Below are 18,390 nucleotides of genomic sequence, written 5' to 3'. Positions count from 1 at the left end.
CCTGACCTTCTAACAGTCCTAGAAGGAAGGGAAAGGCTAAGTGCCGGCCAGAGGAAGACCTGGTGGGCCAGGAAGGGATTTCACAGTTCTGACAATTCGTGCAACCACTTTTCAGGAGGCCTAGGGCTGAGGCACACAAGTCATGGTGGGAGGGACTACACTCTGAGCAGGACTATGCATGTATTTGGCTATGCACACCTTTGGCTCGCTATTTAAACCGAAACCTCATTTCAGGACCCCAGAATGGACTTGAGATGTGTCACTGACCCTCTGTGTTCCTCAATCCAGTGTAGCCACCGTGAACAGAGCTCCTTTCTCTGCTTTTCACCATTACTAGTCCGTTTAATTGGCTTGTGACGGCTGCCAGGGCCCAGCCTCTTCCCTAGCGGCTCTGGTGAGGTAACAAGCTTGCCAGCCTAGCAGATAGGAGCCGAAGGACGAAGCTGTTCGTGTGTCCCCATAAATGCGTTGCCTCCTCCTGTTCCCTGGCTCCTTCCAGGCCAGATCTGATTAGCCACCTGTGCTTAATTCCAAAGGCGTTTGGATGTCTATGGAAGGCTGCTGGTTAGCAGGCAGCCAAGGCCGCCCGCTTACTAAGTGCTTTAGTGCGGATTTGAACTTGAGTCTGCCTGAACCCTCTAGGGAATGCCTTCTTCTGTAGTGCCCCACCGGCACCCTACTTCCTGTGACAACCTGCTTCTGGAAAGTGGCCATGACCCCTGCTCTTTGCCATTGTCATTTACCCGTGTGCTGGGATACAAGCAGCTTGGTTCCTGCTGAGAGACTTGTCCTGAGCAAGGCCTAGGGCGTCCGTTATTCCAGGCCCTTAAGGCGTGGAGATTAGGGCCCAGGGGTGCTTGTCTCTTTATGTGCTTTGTTTGGTTGATTGATTGATTGATTGATTGATTAATTTAGGGGGATGGGCATGTGCATGCCATGGCATATTTTTGGAGGTCAGAGGACAATTTTTCAGGGGTTGGTTCTCTCCTTCCTCCATGTGGTTCCATCAGGGTCATTAGATGTAGTGCCTTTATCCATGGAGCCATCTTGCCAATGGGGTGTGTGTGTGTGTGTGTGTGTGTGTGTGTGTGTGTGTACGCGTGCGTGTGTGCGCGTGCATGCCTGTGTGCCTGCATGCATGCGTGTGTGCATCCTCCGCCGTACTTGGCTTTATATTTTGATCTAACTATGAAGATAGAATCAGGCCTCATGCTTTAATGACCGAGCTATCTATTACCCCAGCCCCGTTTTGTTGTTTGAGACGGGGTCCCTCATGTTGCCTTGGCCTGCTTGGAACTCAGTGTGTAGATTAGGCTGTCCTCGAAGGATGATTCTCCTGCCTCTGCCTCTGCATGCCAGGATTATAGGCACGTGCCCTCCACCTGGCTCTAAGGAAGCAACACACCCCACCCGGTGTGTTTGTTTGGAGGTACCTAGCAGCCCCGAGTTAGGAAGTGGCTTCCAGAGTTGACTGACCTTCAGGGAGCGCTCTTTCCTTGAGAGTTTTGAGTCTCTTCTCCCTTTGTCTTTTCTTTTTTCTTTCTTTCTTTTTTTTTTTTTTTTTTTTTTTTTTTTTTTGCCAGCAGGTGAACCCCAGTGGCAGGCCCAGAGAACCCCGTGCCATGCCCTTTGTTCTCAATGCTAAGCAACCTGAGGTATCAGCAGCTGACTTTCAGAGCCACTATGTCCATTATGTTCATTACTGTTGGGGGGAAGTTTCTCCCTATCTCCACCTCGCAGCAAGCCTGTCGTCAGCCGAGAGAAGAGGCTGGAAAGCATGGGGACTGGACAGGGCTTCTGGGTGTTAAGTGCTCTAAGAAGGCTTAGTTCCCACTACGCTTCCCACCCTGGGGGAAGAGAGGCAGGGAAGTCTTCAGGAGTAGGAAGGGCTGCTCTTGAGGATGCAGAGGAGCTTGTCTTAGTCGGGATTTCTGTTGCTGTGATGAAACGCCATGACAGAAAGGCTTTGTGTCAGCTTACAACCCTCGGCTCACACCCGTCACTGAGGGAAGTCAGGGCATGAACTGAAGTCCTTGGAGGCCATGAAGGAATGCTGCTCACTGGCTTGCTCAGTTTGCTTTCTTAGACACCCCAGGAGCACCTACCCAGGGATGACACTGCCCACTGCGAGCTGGGTCCTCCTATAGCAACCATTCATCAAGAAACCGTCTCACCGGTTTGCCGCGAGGCCAGTTCTATGGAGGGACTTTCTCGATTCTGGTTCCCTCTTCTCAGATAACTCTAGCTTGTGTCAGCTTGACAAAAACAAATAAAAAAGCCAGAAACCCAACCAGGACAGAGTTCCTTGAGCTGGGAAGTGGGGCACAGAGCTGTGTGTAGGCATAGGCAGAGAGCTTGGGGGCAGCTGAGACTCACTGAATCTAGAGATTGTTGGCTCTTTTGCTGGAGTGGCTGCCAAGGAAAGGTCTAGGCTGGACCCTTTAATCTTCTAAATTTGTCTTAGTTGGTTCTGTGCTCTCCTTGGCTCCGTTAGAACCCAGGCAGGGGGAGTGAGTGTGGATTTGGGTCAGTTCCTGTCCCCATCACATGCCCCAGACTGTACATCGCCAGCCAGTTCATATGAGCCTTCAGCTGCCCTGCTACATTTGCAGTGAGCCGTTCGCGGGGGCCCCTGCGAGGGAGACCGTGAGCGCGCGCTTTCGGCTTGGTTGGCTGCCAAACTCGCTGGAAGCTGAGAGGGTTAAAGCACCAGGCCAGCTGGTGAACATTAGTTCCCCTCTGTGTCACGTCACTGGCTGATGGAGAGGCAGAGAGTGAGCTGGTGGCCTGTGCCGGAGGAGGGAGCTGCCCTCGGCTCCCCCAGGGGCCCACATGGCCTGGTGCCCATCCTGCAACCTCAGGTAGGCTGGTCATGGATGCAGTGTCGCGAGGTGAATGTTGCCACACATGGTGTGTGTGTGTGTACATGCATGTTTCTCTTTGAAAGAGTTCTGTGCTGGCCAGAACTTCCTGGAAAAAGAAAGGGCGTGGGGGCCAGAATGAAGAGGGGGGGGGGAATGGCTCTCTCCAGGAAGTGGGGAAGGGCTGACTTTTCCTTAGACCTGCCAGTGTCCCCGAACAGCTGCTAGGGACAGCCTTCTGTAGCCTCCTCTAAGGTGGTGCCCCATCCCCCGTCTTCCCAGGGCATGCAAGTCCCTAGAGGCCAGGGGACAATTTGCTGAGGTGGCTTAAGTACATGCTTTCTCCATCTGTTTTTGTGACCAAGAGGAGTTTCAAAGGGGTTGCCATGTGCCGAGTCAGTAGCTAGTGTGTGGCCGCTCTGTGGTTTCACATGGCTGGCCAAGAAAACCTAGACCTCCCCTCCCCAGAGAAATGCAGCAAGCAAGAGCTTTCAGGGTCCTAAGCACCACACTTATAGTGACCTGTCCCCTGCTGGGCTGGCAGGCTATTCTACTGTGGCTCACTGATGTCTTGGCCACCGGTGTGTGATGGGGACAGGGTTGCCGTGAGGGCTTCTAGGCAGAGGTCACGAGAGTACAGATGTCCCCTGGGCTTCACGGATGGAGTTAGAAGCATGGCCTGGGATGTGTGTTTTCCTACTTTGCTTGGAAGTCAGGAGGGAAAAAAAAATGTCCAAATTAGGAATGAGCTTGCGGCTTAGCTGAGCAAATCGAAGAGAAGAGCATCTGGTGTGGGCTCGGAGATCTCTGGCTCACTTCTGGCCAATGAAGGGGCCGGGGAGCCTCACTCTGGCTTGGGCTATCAATCAGTGTCTGATGACTCATGTTTGAGGGGGTCTCCCCACTTTCCAGGGGACTAGAAACCACATTTCTCTGCTTTGCCCCAGCCAGCCCTCCGTTGACTCCCAGAAACAAGTGCCATGCCCTTATTACAGATGGGAAAGTTGGGATGACTGGTCTGGGCCACCCAACGAGGTGGCGCTTGTGTTGGAAGTCAGGGTTGAGCCTCACTGTACTCAGCCAGCCCTTTCCTTGGGCTGGGCCACTGTCTGTGCTATGCAGTGGGTGTTCCTGTAAGCCTTTGACTCCACAGGGTCAGGACATGGTGACCTGGGCAGTGGCCGTCCCTTCATGAGCTTTCTCTGGATCCCGTGTCTCTGACTTGAAGATAGACTTTGGTGCCTAAGACCTGGGCAGCGAGCCAAGTTCATGTTCTCACAATGCCAGTGATGCTTGGACAAAACATCAGTGTCCTGTCCTGAAGCAGGGTGAAGGGATTATTGCCTGGGACACACTGACCTACTGGCAGTGGGACACTTCCAGCAGCAGAGGGCCACAGAATCACGGTTAGGGTGACTGTGATGCTTAATGCTGATTGTTGACAGGACTCTCCCAGGAGACAAACCTTTGGGCATGTCTGCGAGGGAGTTCAGATTAGTTCAGTTGACGTGGAAAGAGCCACCCCAAATGTGGGGAGCACCATCCCACGGACTGGGGCCCTGGATGGAGTAAAGCGAAGAAAGTGATCTGGAGCAAGCATTCCACGTTCTCCGTCTCCTGACTGTGGGTGCCATGCGACCGACCAGCAGCTGCCTCATGCTCCTGCCTGCCTGCCTTCCTGCCGTGTTGGACTGTGCCCTCTAACTCCCTCCCTCGGGTGCTATTGCCTGGTGTTTCGCTTCAGCATCAGCAAAGGTAACGGATCCAGTGATAGGAGCAGAGGCTGCCCCTTGCCACAGATGCTCTGCCCCGAAGTAGCAGATGCTCAGGGCAGCCCACCAGAGGGGCCCCGGTTAGGACGATAGATAGGGTCCTTCGGAAATGTGTTAGGGAGTGGCTGGCAGGTTTGTGACTCCAGATGTCTGACCTTCCTGGGGGCTCCTTGTGGGGAGTTGCCATGGTTAATACCGGGTCCCCGCTTAAGTCCTCAACAGAAGCCACATGTTGACTCTTTGGGTTCATCGAAGTTGATGGGGGCTCGGGGCTATGAAGCACTTGCCTGGTGTGTAAGAGACCCCCCTGGGTTCTATCCCCAGCACCCTATAAACCAGGCATGATGGCACATGCCTGTAATTCCTGCACTTTCAGAGTAGAGGCAGGTGGATCAGGCGTCATCTTTGGCTTCATGGCAAGTTTGAGACGAGGCTAGGCTGCGTGAGACCTTGTTTCAGTAACAGCAAAGTAGGTTAATGGAAAAGAACAGAGACCAGCGCAGACCGTCCTCAGGGGACCCATCTTTCTGCCGTCCAGGGGTGAGCATTGAGAGAGTCCAATTCCTTGCACCCCCTTTTTTCCCTCCCTCCTCTCCCACCAAACTTCCTTCCCCTCTGCCTAATCAACCCCACCTTCTTGGTCTCTGTAGCCAGGCTATTCTTTAAACCACTGGAGAGTGGGCTTGAGTTCCTGATCTTCCTGCCTCTACCTCCCAGGTGCCAGGATCTCCGGCTTCATACCCTCTCCTTGTCTGGGTTAGGTTCTTCTCTTTCTATTCAGGTCTCACTTTTTCCAGGATAGCTATGACATTGAAAACAATACATACATACATACATATATACATACATACATACATACAAAAACTTCCACACTGCTGTAATTCACAGCTTCAGTGGTGTTGTGGAGCCAAAGGGTAGGCTTCCTGTCTTCATCAAGAATGCAGTCTGGGGTCACCCAGGCCTCTTTCCTTCCTTCCTTAGTGGAGATATCTATCCACAGCACAGCTCAGGTGTGGTGGGCTCCAGGAGCTCTTGTCTGAGACGCTAGACAGTTGCCGGGTGCGGTGATGAGAGACAAGTTCAGACCATCCAGGGATGGTCCTCATCTTGCTTCTAGAGCACCTCTGGTCCTGGACGTAATAAGCTCTGCAGGGGCACGCTCCGTAGCCAAAGATCATTTACCTGAGTCGCTGTTTAATTTCTGTCGTGGGAACAGGCACTGGTGCCATGTAATAACATGTAATAACAAGCTCCAGCAGTGCCAAACCTTCAAGTCCAGCTGCTCTGGAGGGATGAGGAGCCGGACGCATAAACAGGCATGGGGACTTCCTGTTGGCACGTCTGGGAGCAGTGTCTAGCTACTCACAGGCATGAGAGGGCAAATGTCTGTGGGATTCTAACAGGCTAGGACCACAGGGATAGTGCCAGTCATGCAGGGTAAGAGAAGCTGTCCTTTTCCATCCTCACAGGATTTACAGATGTGTTGGCTTTGTTCCTGTAAAACTAGGCACAGATCGAAACTGTTCATGCTTTATGGGCTGAGCAGTTTATTGGTCTGGGATGTAGCTTAGTTCCTAGGGTGCTTGAGTCATGTGCTTGAGGTCCTGGGTCCCGTCCCTAGCCCTGCATACACTGGGTGTGGTGATGCATGCCTGTAATTCCAGGAGGATCTGAAGTTCAAGGTCATCCTTCCCTGCCCAGAGTTTGAAGCTACTTAGACCACATGAGAGCCTGTCTTGGAGACAAACAAACAAACAGAAACAACAAATCCCTGATTTACGAATTAATGAAGTTCTGTTGAAAGTTTATTTGATAACTAAGAAAAAAGATTTTTCTGATCTGTTGGCTCTGGAAGTCAAAGGGGTCATCACTTGCTGAGTTTATCTTGGTGTGTCTTAACACATGTGCACGCGTGCATATGCACACACACACAAGTTAGTGTGTGTCATGGCACCCGTGTGGGGGTCAGAGAACAACTATTGGGGAGCCAGTGTTCTTCTGCCTTGTTGAGGTGGGTCCCTGCTCTTGTTGGCTGTGAACTCCAAGCTGGTTGGCCTGTGAGCTTTCCGGTCAATTCTCTGGTCTCTGCTCCTCATTTGTGGGCAGAGTTCTGGGATCACAGATGCACACCCCTGCGTCTAGCTTTTTATGTGGGGTCATAGGATTGAAGTTATGCCACCAGTGCCTTTACTCACCGAGCCATCTATCTCCCTGTCCCTGAACTACCCTTTTTAGCAGGAGAAACAGCAGTAAAAACTAAGCTCAAAGAGGTTATGTCATTTGTTCTTGATCACACAGCACGTGTGAAGGGACGCAGTGAGCCATATACCCTTGAGGTCTGTTGGATGCGGAAGGCGACCAAATCAATAGAAAGGAAACAAGAGTCTGTCTTTCCCCTGAGCTAGGCATGCGAACTGTAACAGTAACTAACTCCCTAGCCTATCTAGCTCCTAGGGTGCTTGCCTTGCACGCTTGAGGCCCTGGGTCCCATCCCCAGCCCTGCGAAAACGGGGGATGGCAACACATGCCTGCAATTCTACATGTCAGGAGGATCTGAGTATTAATAGCTCGTACCGCCACCTTAGGTGTTGTCTAGCGGTATCCTATGTCCTCGACAGTGTGTAGAGCCGCTGGCTCACACAGGAGCTGTGCCCACCTCTCTAGGAAGCTGCTGGCCCTCCTACATCCAGCTCCCGTATGCTGGGATGACAGGCAAGTACTACCACGTGCTGGTATGCCATGCTGGGTGAACAAGCCCAGGGCGTTGTGCGTGTGAAGCAAGCATCCCCAGCCCCCTGTAGTCACCTCTGATGAAGTATCTTCCCCTCAGCCTGCTGCCTTCTGTTCGCCAGGCCCACCCTCCCTGCCGCCAGCCGTCGGATGTTTGGATAACCGGGCATAACTGGGCGGGTGATCACAGGGACTCTGCTTCCGCCTGTGTTTGCTGGTTGACAGATGTCTCTGCAAAGCCTGGGCTGCTTACAGCCTCACATGTCAGCTGTGGTCCAGCAGAGTCCCAGCGTGGGGCAGGACACCAGGAGCGAGGAGCCCCCAAGCCCTCGCTGCTGGACACACTGGAAGGCTGTCCGATGATGGCTCTTACGATGGAGCAGAACCTTGGCTGTCAGCCAGGTCCTGACTGGCCATAGCTGGGTCACTTGCAGCCCGTATCCCATTGACTGAGTCAGAGAGGAGAGAGGAAGTAGTAGTGGATTCTGGGAGGCTGGGAGCTCACCCATGGAGCCTGCCAGCAGAAGGAGAGAGAGTCTGTCTCCGCTACTTGAAGGGTACGTTTACAGTCAGGTTAAGTTTTCTTCCAGCCATGCTGTGGGCCTTTCGGTCTAGCATTTCCTGTGGCCTGTTTTGGGGTTTCCATTGACACAGTCTCTGTGCACTGGAGTTGGCGCACACCTTCCCTTGCCCTTGGGGAGGGATGAAGTGGGGTTCCCTGACACTGCAGGGGCTCCTCAGCTGGGCCCACCTCCCCTTTGCTGGGCTTCACTTGAGTGTTTCAAGAGACAATTGGATCTCTGGCAGGGACTTCAAAAGGTGGGATGCCTGTGCATTCCTGTTTTCAGATTAGGGACCTGTGATCTGGGTATTCCGGGCCACATAGGTGGGTAGTGGATTTGGAGCCAGGCACGCCACCAGCAAGGCCCTTGCTGACTTTAATCTGTGCTACCCAGGGCCATGACTTAAGGAGTAGTGGCTATCTCTTGGCTGTGTTGACCCAAGAGTGACTGAGGGCCCATTGGGGGCCCACTGATGGGCAAGTATGTATATAAAGTACAGTCTGTAGACATATCATCAGCTTTGAAAAAGAAGGAAGTCATGATTCATGCTACAACCTCAAGCCATGGGGAGATGGTCCTAAGTGCAATAAGTCAGTTACAAAGAGGTACCTTAGGAGCAGTTTTGCCGCCAGCCTGGTCCCACAGCCGCGTCAGCCCCAAATAACACACAGAGACGCTGTATTAGATATAAAGCTGTTGGCCTGTTATTAGCGGGTTCAATTCCCAGCTTACAACCACATGTATGTTTGTTTGTATGTATGTATGTATGTATGTATGTATGTAACTTCCGTTCCAGGGGATCTGACATCCTCATCTACCCTCTGTGGGCACCAGGAAAGACACATAAAATAAGATAATTGTCAAAGTGATGAGGATGATGATGAGGGCGCCCTTCCTGTGCACCCTGCTCTCCTCACTGGCTCTTTGTCTAATGCTATACCTTTCCTTCTGTCTGTCCGCCACTCCTGTTCTGTCCCTTCATCGGGTCTGGCTGTCTTCCGCTCTGCCTTGGGTCCCTTTCCTTTCCTCCTTGTTCCTTGTCTGATGTCTGCCACCCTGCACTCCCTTCTTTCTACCTCAGCCTTTCTGTCCATCACCTTTTCTTCCTGCCCGCCCCCTCTCCCTTTTCCTCCTTCCTCATCTTGGTGTCCCTTTCTCTGTCTGTCTGTCCATGAATCCCGTGGCCACACCATCTTGATGCCTGGTGTTGAGCCTACCTTCCCCAGGGCACCATTGTCCCGTGGTCCCACAGGACATTGGCTAGCACTCCTCCCGTGGAAAAAAACTTCATGGCCCACGGCTGCGAGACCTCCCTGGAGACTGGCAGTGCCTGTGGTGTGGGGACAGGTGTCCTGGGACAGCTAGGGCCCAGAAAAGCACTGACGTCAGGCAGGGAGGCACCTGTGTTTTCCGGAGGGTGAAGCCACAGGCATTTAAGGCGGGAAGTAAGAGCCAAACCTGAAGGGTTTGGGTTCGTTTCCTTGGTTGGGGAGTGGTGAGTGAAATGCAGCCAGCTACCGTCCCCTGAGGTTCCTTGCCTGGGGACTGACGGGAGAGGGTAGAGAAGTAAGTATGTGCGTTCATTGTTGTCTTAGGTACCACAGGCAATCTTCGATGATTTAGGTATGTGTGGGGTGGATGTACACAGGTGACATGGAAATGTTATGTCTTCCCTCCCTCCCCTCCCCCACTCCGTTTTCCCTGTGCATGTGTGCTTGACCATGTACATATGTGTGGTGTTCATGGTCTTTGTGTGTGTGTGCAAACGTGCACATGGAGGCCAGAGACTGATATCAGGCATCTTTCTCCCTCACCCTCCCTCTTTTTAAAGATTTGTTTAGCTAAATGTGTGTGCGCATGCGCGCAGATACTTGCGGTCACCAGAAGAGGGCGTCGGATCTCCAGGGTACGGAGTTACTGATTGATGGTGGTAGGCTGTTCGGCGTGGGTGCCGGGAATCAGACTCCAGTCTCGGCAGGATAGCGAGCGTTTAACTGCTGAGCCACCCTCCCTGGTGCTGGGATTATACTTGTGTGTCTCCATGACCAGCGTTTTACATGGTCTCTGAGGATGGAGCTCAAATCCTGAAGCTTGCAGGGCAAGCATTTCATTGGCTGAGCCAGCTCTCCAGCCCGAGTTCTTCATTCATCAGCTAAGCAGGGAGGTGTGAGTGTGTGCGTCATTCAACAGAGAAGCGCAGTGTGGCTTGGGTCCCAGTCTGTGTCTGCTGGGAGACTGTGCTGGTGGCCCCGAGGGCGTTGGAGTCTATGGATCTTGCGCATGTTGCCTGTGAACTGTCTTACGTGTGTGTGCCCTTGACACTTCTGCCAAGTGGCAAGGTTGGCATCAAGAACAGAAAATTAAATTTCCCTCTTGGATCCAGTGTGATAGAAGGGGACAGGACCAGGTAGAAGTGGAGGGTGGCATAGCGGCTGCTGGAGACTGTGGTCCGGGCCCGCGCTGCAGCCGTGAGTGAGGGTTAGGCTGAGCCCCACTCTCAAAGCCTGAGGCCGGTGTCTGGGGCATCTTCTCCCAGCCTCACCCCAAGACTCCTTGAGCCCCATCCCTCCCCTTTGTCTCCCTCTCCGCCTACACCATCCCTTTGAACATCATTTCTTCTCATGCCCCCATGGCTAGGAGATGGCTCTCTCTCCTGGAATGTGAGTCAAAGGCTGTACAGAGGCCCAATCCCCGAGGAAGTTCTGTAGACACTGTACCCACCAGTGCCAGCTCTGTGAGTGAAGGGTGGCTTCTTCCTCGGAGCCCGAGGACACCTCCCATATCTACTGTTCCTTAGCTGTGTGACCTTAGACAAGTTACTGCACCTCTCTGTTTCCCCACCTAGAGCAGCCAGAGAAACAGGTCTCTTAGCAGCGCTAATATGAGGGTGGATTGGAAGTCTCTGCCCCTAACCTTGCATGAGCAGACCCCTCCGTGTGCTGTTTGCTCCAGCTGCCCACAGACACTGGTCATCAGAGCAGCCACCTCCCTCTGTGCCCCACCCTGTGGTAGCCAGCAGAGCTGAGGAGTGCCAAAAGTCCTGGGCCCAGAACATCCCTTTTGCTCCCCAAACCTCCTCGCTGGCAGCTGGGACACAGGCAGGCCATTTAGGGACACTTGGGTTTTGGATTTAAGATTCTCTTTCATAAGAGTCCACAAACCAAAGTTTAAAATTCAATTGGAAGTCATTGCCAGGCCTTCCAAAGGCAGCTGAGGGCAGTTAACAGCCAGGTGGCTCGCTGCTTAGTGGATATGGAGTGGATGTGGCTGGCCAGGCTGGAGTCAGAGGTCAAAGCACACCAGCCTGCCTTGGAATTTGTTATTACCATCATCATCGTCATCATCATCATCACCATCATCACCATCATCATCATCAGTCAACCATCATCACCATCATCATCATCATCATCAATCAACCATCCTCATCATCACCATCATCATCATCGTCATCATCATCATCACCATCATCATCATCAGTCAACCATCATCACCATCATCCTCATCATCACCATTATCAATCAGTCATCACCATTACCACCATCGTCATTGTAAGTACATGTTCGTGCATCTACTGGGTGAGCATGGGCACATGATCAGTGGACAATCGTGGGTGTCAGGTAGGCCCCACTTAGTAGGCTAGGCTGGCCGGCCAGTGAGCCCCGGGAATCTACCTATCTACACTTTCCCAGTGATTGGGTTACGGCTCTCCACACCCATCTCTTTACGTGATTGATTCGAACACAGGTTCTCACGTGTGTGTGTGTGTGGCAAGCACTTTACTGACAGCCATCTCCCACATCAGGGACAAGTTTTATTTTTTGTTTTTTCCCAGATATTTATTCAGTCTGTAGTACTTGAATCTGTGGATGTGGAACTCTGTAGACAGGGACTCTCCATGCACAGTTAGAAGTGACTGGATATATTTAAATATTTAATATTCCAAGCACACGGAAAAAGATTGAACTGAGCTTCTTAAATTGCTCAGCAGTGTTTATTGTTGCATATGCGGTTGCCATGGATGGAGCCTCCCCCACGGCCACAGAGAAGGAGCTTTTGAGGACAGCAGGTTGTGAAATCAGTTTTGTGCTTAATAGAGAGAGAGTGTGTGTAGTACGTGTGTGTGTGTGTAGTATGTACTTGTGTGTGTGTGGTATGTGCTTGTGTGTGTGTAATATTGCTTGTGTGTGTGCATGTCTATAGTATGTGCTTGTGTGTGTCTGTAGTATATGCTTGTGTGTGTCTGTAGCATGTGCTTATGTGTGTGTATATCTATCGTATGTGCATATGTGTGTCTGTAGTATGTGCATGTGTGTGTAACATGTGTGTGTATTATGTGCTTGTGTGTGTGTCTGTAGTATGTGCTTATGTGTGTGTGCATGTCTATTGTGTGTGCATGTGTGTGTCTGTAGTATGTGTTTGTGCATGCACATGTCTATAGTATGTGCGTGTGTGTCTCTGTAGTATGTGCTTGTGTGTCTGTAGCATGTGCTTATGTGTGTGTATGTCCATAGTATGTGCATGTGTGTGTCTGTTGTATGTGCTTGTGTGTGTGTTCATATGTGTGTACACTTCAGGGTGTATATATACATTTGTGTGGAGGTTAGAGGTTGAGGCCAGGTATATTCCCCAATGGGTTTTTTGTTGTTTGTTTATTTTTGAGGCAGGGGCTCTCACTGAACCTAGAATCTTCCTGTCCCTCCCGCTGCAGAACTAGGATTACAGGTGTGAGCCATACCCAGCCTTTTCTCTGAGCTCAGGTCCTCATGCTTGTGTGGCAGATACTTTCCCAATGGAGGTGTCACCCAGCCCCAGTCAATAGCATTTGAAAGGATGAAGTATCACAGTGCATTACAAGCAGCTGTAAAGTTTGTCATACTTTCTCGAATTGTGTGTGTGTGTGTGCACAGGTGAGTGTGTATGTGCGTGTGTGAGAGAGAGACAGACAGAGAGACAGAGAGAGAAAGAGAGAGAGAATGACACTAAGTGTAAAATATGCTTATTTGCATCTCCATAAACATTTTAAATTCCGAGGCCCAATGTGAGAATACAGTTGTCTTGTGGGCTGGCATTGGCTTAGAGGGTAAAAATGCTTGTCACTCAGCCTGCCAACCTGACTTTGGTCTCCAGGACCCACATAGTGAAGAACCAACTCCCAGAAAGTTCTCTGGCCATGCCACACAGTCCCTGGCTTGTGCGTGGATGTATGTCCATCCATCTCCCTCCCTCTGTCTTTGGCACACGCATGCACACATGCACACGCACACACATACACACACCATCACCATCATCATCTAAAAATAACTGCTGGCTTGTTTAGTGTTCACACCTTTCAGCTTTATTAGATGTTGTCAAATTGCTCTCCAGAGCAGCTAGGCAAGTTACCGGTCTCCATTCATGTAATGGTTGATTCATGATTGGGTTTTATTTTTTTGTCAATCCAGGCAACGCGAATGGTCCTGCTTTAATTTGTATTCACCTCATTTGTGATGCATGGGACCTACAGATTACTTTCACATTCATTTGCCTCCTTTGCTCAGATTCCTTTTCTTCCCTTTTCTAAAGCCTTTCTGTCTTTGCTTGGTCATGATCTTGGGGTATGGGTTGGTTTGTTAGGGCAACAGTTGTTATGTTGTGCTTTTTAAAAGTATAGCTAGTCATTTATATGTACGTGTGTGCGCGCACACATATGTGCATAAAAACTGGAGGTTAACATTAGGTGTTTTCCTATAATTTGATCTCCGCTTTATGTTTTGAGGCAGGGTCTCTCTCTGAACCTCTTCAGATTTGACTCTTCTTGGCTTGCTTGCAAGCCCTAGGGACACTCTGTCTCTACCTCTCCAGCCAGCACTGGTATTGCACGCATTGTCGCTAGGGATCCAAACTCGGGTCCCAGCGCTTGTGTTTGAGTGACAAGCGCTCTTCCAAAAGAACCAAGGCCTACTCCCTCATCAGTCTGTGCTGTTGCTGCAAATGGCACATGTGTTTACAAGTCATAGTCCCAATCTCTCGCTGCTGGTATTTAGTTAAGTTCTATGTGCCATTTCTTTTCCTAACCACCTGCCCGTCATGGACTAGGCTTCTATTTGTTTCCATAGACTTTACAGATACTTTGTTTAGTGATGTGGTTTGTAAGTTGAAACGTTTCCTCTCCTTCCCAGTTTTAAGCTTCGTTTCCTTTTTGAATCTCTAGGTTAATACCGTCCAATGGAAATTGAGTATGAGTCACATTTAATTAAACATTTCTATCAGCAACTTTATTTAAAGAGAAATAGGTGGGATCCGTGTTAGTAATGTGGGGCTAGCAAAATGGCTCATTGGGTGAAGGCCACTTGTTGCCAAGTGTGATGGCCTAAGTTTGATCCCCAGGAGAGGACTCTCAAAAACTGTGCCACGATGGGCACACAGTGTGTGTACAAACACACGAGAAACATTCTTCTTCCAATACACAAATATTTGTATGTGTTAAGGATTGTCTTCAGATAGCCTGTATGTTGATAGACTTGTATATGGCCGGGATTACTCGGTCCTTGAGGGTTTGGAAAAATCCAAAGTGTAAATGTGCTTTGGCCTGGATCTTGGTTGCAGTTAGTGGTTTCTCTTCCGCCCCCTGCTCTAACCCTTTCTTCTTCCCTCACCATTTCCTTTTCCCTACAACCTCCCGTATTTCCTGCTTTTTGAATGGTTCAGGGTAAGTCCCTCTTTCTTTCTTTTTTTTTTTTTTTTTTTTTTTTTTTTTTTTTTTTTCCTTTCCTTTCCTTTTTTTTTTTTTTTTTTTTAAGTTGTTTTCAGGTACAACTTCTCCAACAGCACATCCGTGTTTTATTTATTTATTTTTATCAGCAATTTATTAGCAATATCCTCCCCTGTCTTCCTCGTGCCTTTGGGTTTTGGTTGGTGGTTGCTTCTATGTGTCTTGAGGTGCTGGGGGACAGAATCCACATTTTTCCGAGCACTAGGCTACGCATTTAACTTGAGTTGTAGAAACTGTGTGAGACACCTCCAGCCCTCTTGAGAGTCACCTAAGGCTTGAAACTCAAGTATTTTCCGAACAGGGTCCCTTTGAATCCTGCCTCTCTCCTACTCTCTTGGCTTTCTCCTCCTGCAACATTCTCCTCCGTTCTCATGCCCCTTTACCTCATCTCTCTATTACCCACCAGTTTTTTTTGCTTAGGTATTCTTAGTCCTTTTTTAAAGCTGACTTTGGGTTCTTTCTGCTGTCTGCTGACTCTTGCCCATTGAGCCCATGAGTGTGCTTGCGTGCACTTTGTAATTTGGAGTAATGAGTAGAGACTTAGCCGTAGGAAGTTTGCCTGGCCTGAGTGCTTCTTCCAAAGTGGTCTTCTGGATGCTTGCCAGGGTCTTTGAAGCTTTTTTCCTTTTTAATTTTAAAAACCACTTTTATTTATTTTATTTATTTGTCTGTATGCATGTATACAGGGCGTGTTCACGTGCACATGCACACACACACGTGTGTGTGTGTGTGTGTGTGTGTGTGTGTGTGTGTGTGTGTGTACTCAAATGCCGAAGAGTGGGTGTAGAGGTCAAAGGAAAACTTTTAGGATGGGGAACAAACTCAGATGGTTAGAATTGGCAGCGAGTACCTTTTCCCACTTAGCCATCTCAAGAGTCCTGATTACCAGGTCCTTAGGAGCAATACAGATATGGGATCAGTGGGGTGAGATTGTCAGTTTAACTCTCCCCAGTGAGGCTCAAACCTGTGACTACAAACCTTCTGGAGAGACCTCCTTAACCTCTACCCATTTCCCAAGAAGGAAACAGTACAACCTCTTCGGTATATCTCTGCCACTGGACACCGAAGGGCACCCAGGCTTTTCCCCAGTGCTGCAGACGCTGGGGTGATGGGGGAAGTCCTTCTGTATATATGCTTCTCTTATTGGTTGATGAATAAAACTCTGTCTGGCCAAGGAGGCAGGAAGGTAGGCGGGACTAGGACGAGGAGATTCTGGGAAAGGTAGGCAGAGAGGGACCTCCAGGACAGTCGCCATGTAAGGATGGGGAAGAAAGGACACACCAGATGTTCTCCAGTAAGATAAGGCCACCTGGAAATACTTAGATTAATAGAAATGGGTTAATAATTAAGACAGAGCTAGCCAGTAAGAAGCCCTAGCCATCGGCCACAGTTTAGTAATTAATATAATAAATCTCTGTGTGTTCATTTGGGGCCGAAGTGGCAGCTGGACCTAGGCGGGACAAGAAAGCCTACAGCAACACTGGGGTTTGGGGCTCTTCTAGTTGGAGCTTTTGTTGGTGTAATGAACATCATGACCAAAAGCTACTTGGAGAATAAAGGGCTTATTTCCTCTTATAGTTCTCAAGTCATACTCCATCTCTAAGGGAAGCCAAGGCAGGAACCTGGAGGCAGGAGCTGATGCAGAAGTCGTGGAAGATGCTGCTTACTGGCTTGCTCCTCCTGACTTGCTCAGCCTGCCTTCTTAGACAGCCCATGACTATCTACCCAGGGGTGATACTGCCCACAGGGGATTTGGCTCCCCCGATATACATCATTAACCAAGAAAATGCCTTGTAGACTTGTCTACAGGCAATCTGATGAGGCATTTTCTCAATCAAGGCTTCTTATCCCAGATAACTCTAGCTTGTGTCAAGTTGACGATAACTGACCGGGACAGTGAGAGACCCCACTTCAAGGGTGGAAAGGGACAGAGCAGGACACCCCATCTTCTCCTTTGGTCTCACAGGTGTGAACACCCACAGACACATGTGTACCACCACCACCCCGCCTCCATGACATTGGGGCTCATTCTGGCCCCTGAGCCACCAGCCCCAGCTCAAGGATTCCTGCTGACCCTGGGGCCCTCTGCCCTCCAGCTTCAGGTGGTCCTGTTGCTAGGTATCCTCCCTGCACATCTGGGCAGGTGTTCCCGCATCGCATCCTCTGTCTGCAAAGCTTTCAGTCTCCCCATGAGTGAGCAGTCACTGTTCTCTCCTAAGGCAGATTAAAGGTAGAGGACAAGAGAGGCACAACCCCATATTTTGGGAAACAACGGTAATTATTATCCACCTGTGAAGTGGTCGGTTCTCTGAGGAGGGAATCCTCAGCCTCTGCCTTCTTCTCAAACCCACTGGCTGAGTCCCTGCAGGATGGGGACCAAGACTTTTACAGCCTAAAGAAAGGCGGCGTTTGCCAGGGACCTGCTCCGGCTTCTCACAGGTCACATGACATCTTATAGATGATCTGACACCTTTGCAAGGGCAGTCCCCCCTACCCCCACCTCCCTACTCAGTACAGATGCTTAATGGAACCCAAGCATGTCTGCTGCTGCTGCTTCCCTCCCCCTTTTCCTCCTCTTCTCCCTGTGAGTGTGTGATCACACACACATACACACACACACACACACACACACACACACACACACACACCCTCTCTATCTCTCACGTCTCCTGTGGTTCTAGCTGATCCGAAACTCACTATGTAGATGTGAGAACGACCTTGAACTTCTGGTCTACCTGCCTCTACCTCCTGAGTGCTGAAATCACAGGCCACACCTGTTTTGTGCCATGCTGGGGATGGAACCCAGGGCTTCATGCATGCTAGACAAGAACTCTACCGACTGGGTTGCAGAAGGTCTTTGTTGTTTTGTTTTAGAGACAGCATCTCACTCGTTGCCTGCACTGGGCTGGAACTCATAGACATTCTCCTTCCTGACCCTCTTCCCTAGTTCTGGGGACTCACCTTGTAAGTGATCGTGTGTGGCTGGCACTTCTTGACTTTCTTGGATTCCCCTCCTCCCCAGGCAGTCTGCTGCGTGGAAGCTCTGCCTGCTCTGGGCACTGTTTGAATCATGTCTTTGGTGTGCCCTGTGTTAGGAGGTTGAAGGAAAACCAGCCTCCTTCATTCTGGCCAGGCTCTGTGTGTGTGTGTGTGTGTGTGTGTGTGTGTAGAGAGAGAGAGATTGCTGCTGCCACTGATGAGGCCTTAAAATGCTAATTATAGTCCTTTTCTCATCCTCTCCTTTACTCTTCTGGATGAATTGTTAGAAGTATTTGATATATATATATGTGCATTTTTTCATTATCTGTGTGTGTGCCCGCGCGTGTGTGTGAGAGAGACCAGAGGACGATCTTCAGTGTTGTCCCTTAGGTACCCATCTGCCTTCTTGATCTGGGACTCACCAAGTAAGTCTGCTTGCCAGTGAGTCCCAGGAATCCAACTGTGTCTGTGTCCCCAGCTCTGTGTTTAAACATACATGCCACCATATCTGACTTCTTTCGGTGGGTTCTGGGATTTGAACTTGGGTCCTTAAGCACTGTACTGACTGAGGCACCTCCTCAGCACTACTTAACTGTTGGAAGTAGAGCGACTCACGTGACTCCTCATCCAGCTGACATGGAGCATACCTCATAGAGAATGCTGGAAAATATGAATATTTTTTGAGCTCCAACAGGACACCACCCATGGAAAATTAATTATACATCGTGAAACTT

General features: G+C 50.2%; 1 protein-coding gene across 1 annotated transcript in view; it reads left to right on the top strand.

The window, feature by feature from the left end:
* The first annotated feature begins 2,627 nt into the window (after window positions 1-2,627).
* Window positions 2,628-18,390, top strand: part of Gli2 (GLI family zinc finger 2) — a 147,364-nt gene continuing 131,601 nt past the window's right edge. Inside the window, exon 1 of the mRNA XM_051204028.1 lies at window positions 2,628-2,861. The gene's annotated coding sequence lies outside the window, so the exon portion shown is untranslated. The remainder of the gene's footprint in view (window positions 2,862-18,390) is intronic.

This window comes from Phodopus roborovskii, unplaced genomic scaffold (assembly GCF_943737965.1).
Source record: "Phodopus roborovskii unplaced genomic scaffold, PHOROB, whole genome shotgun sequence".
In the NCBI taxonomy this organism is placed as follows: Eukaryota; Metazoa; Chordata; class Mammalia; order Rodentia; family Cricetidae; genus Phodopus; species Phodopus roborovskii.
The sequence above is the reverse complement of the archived record's forward strand: the minus strand, read 5'-3'. Positions and strand labels throughout refer to the sequence as shown.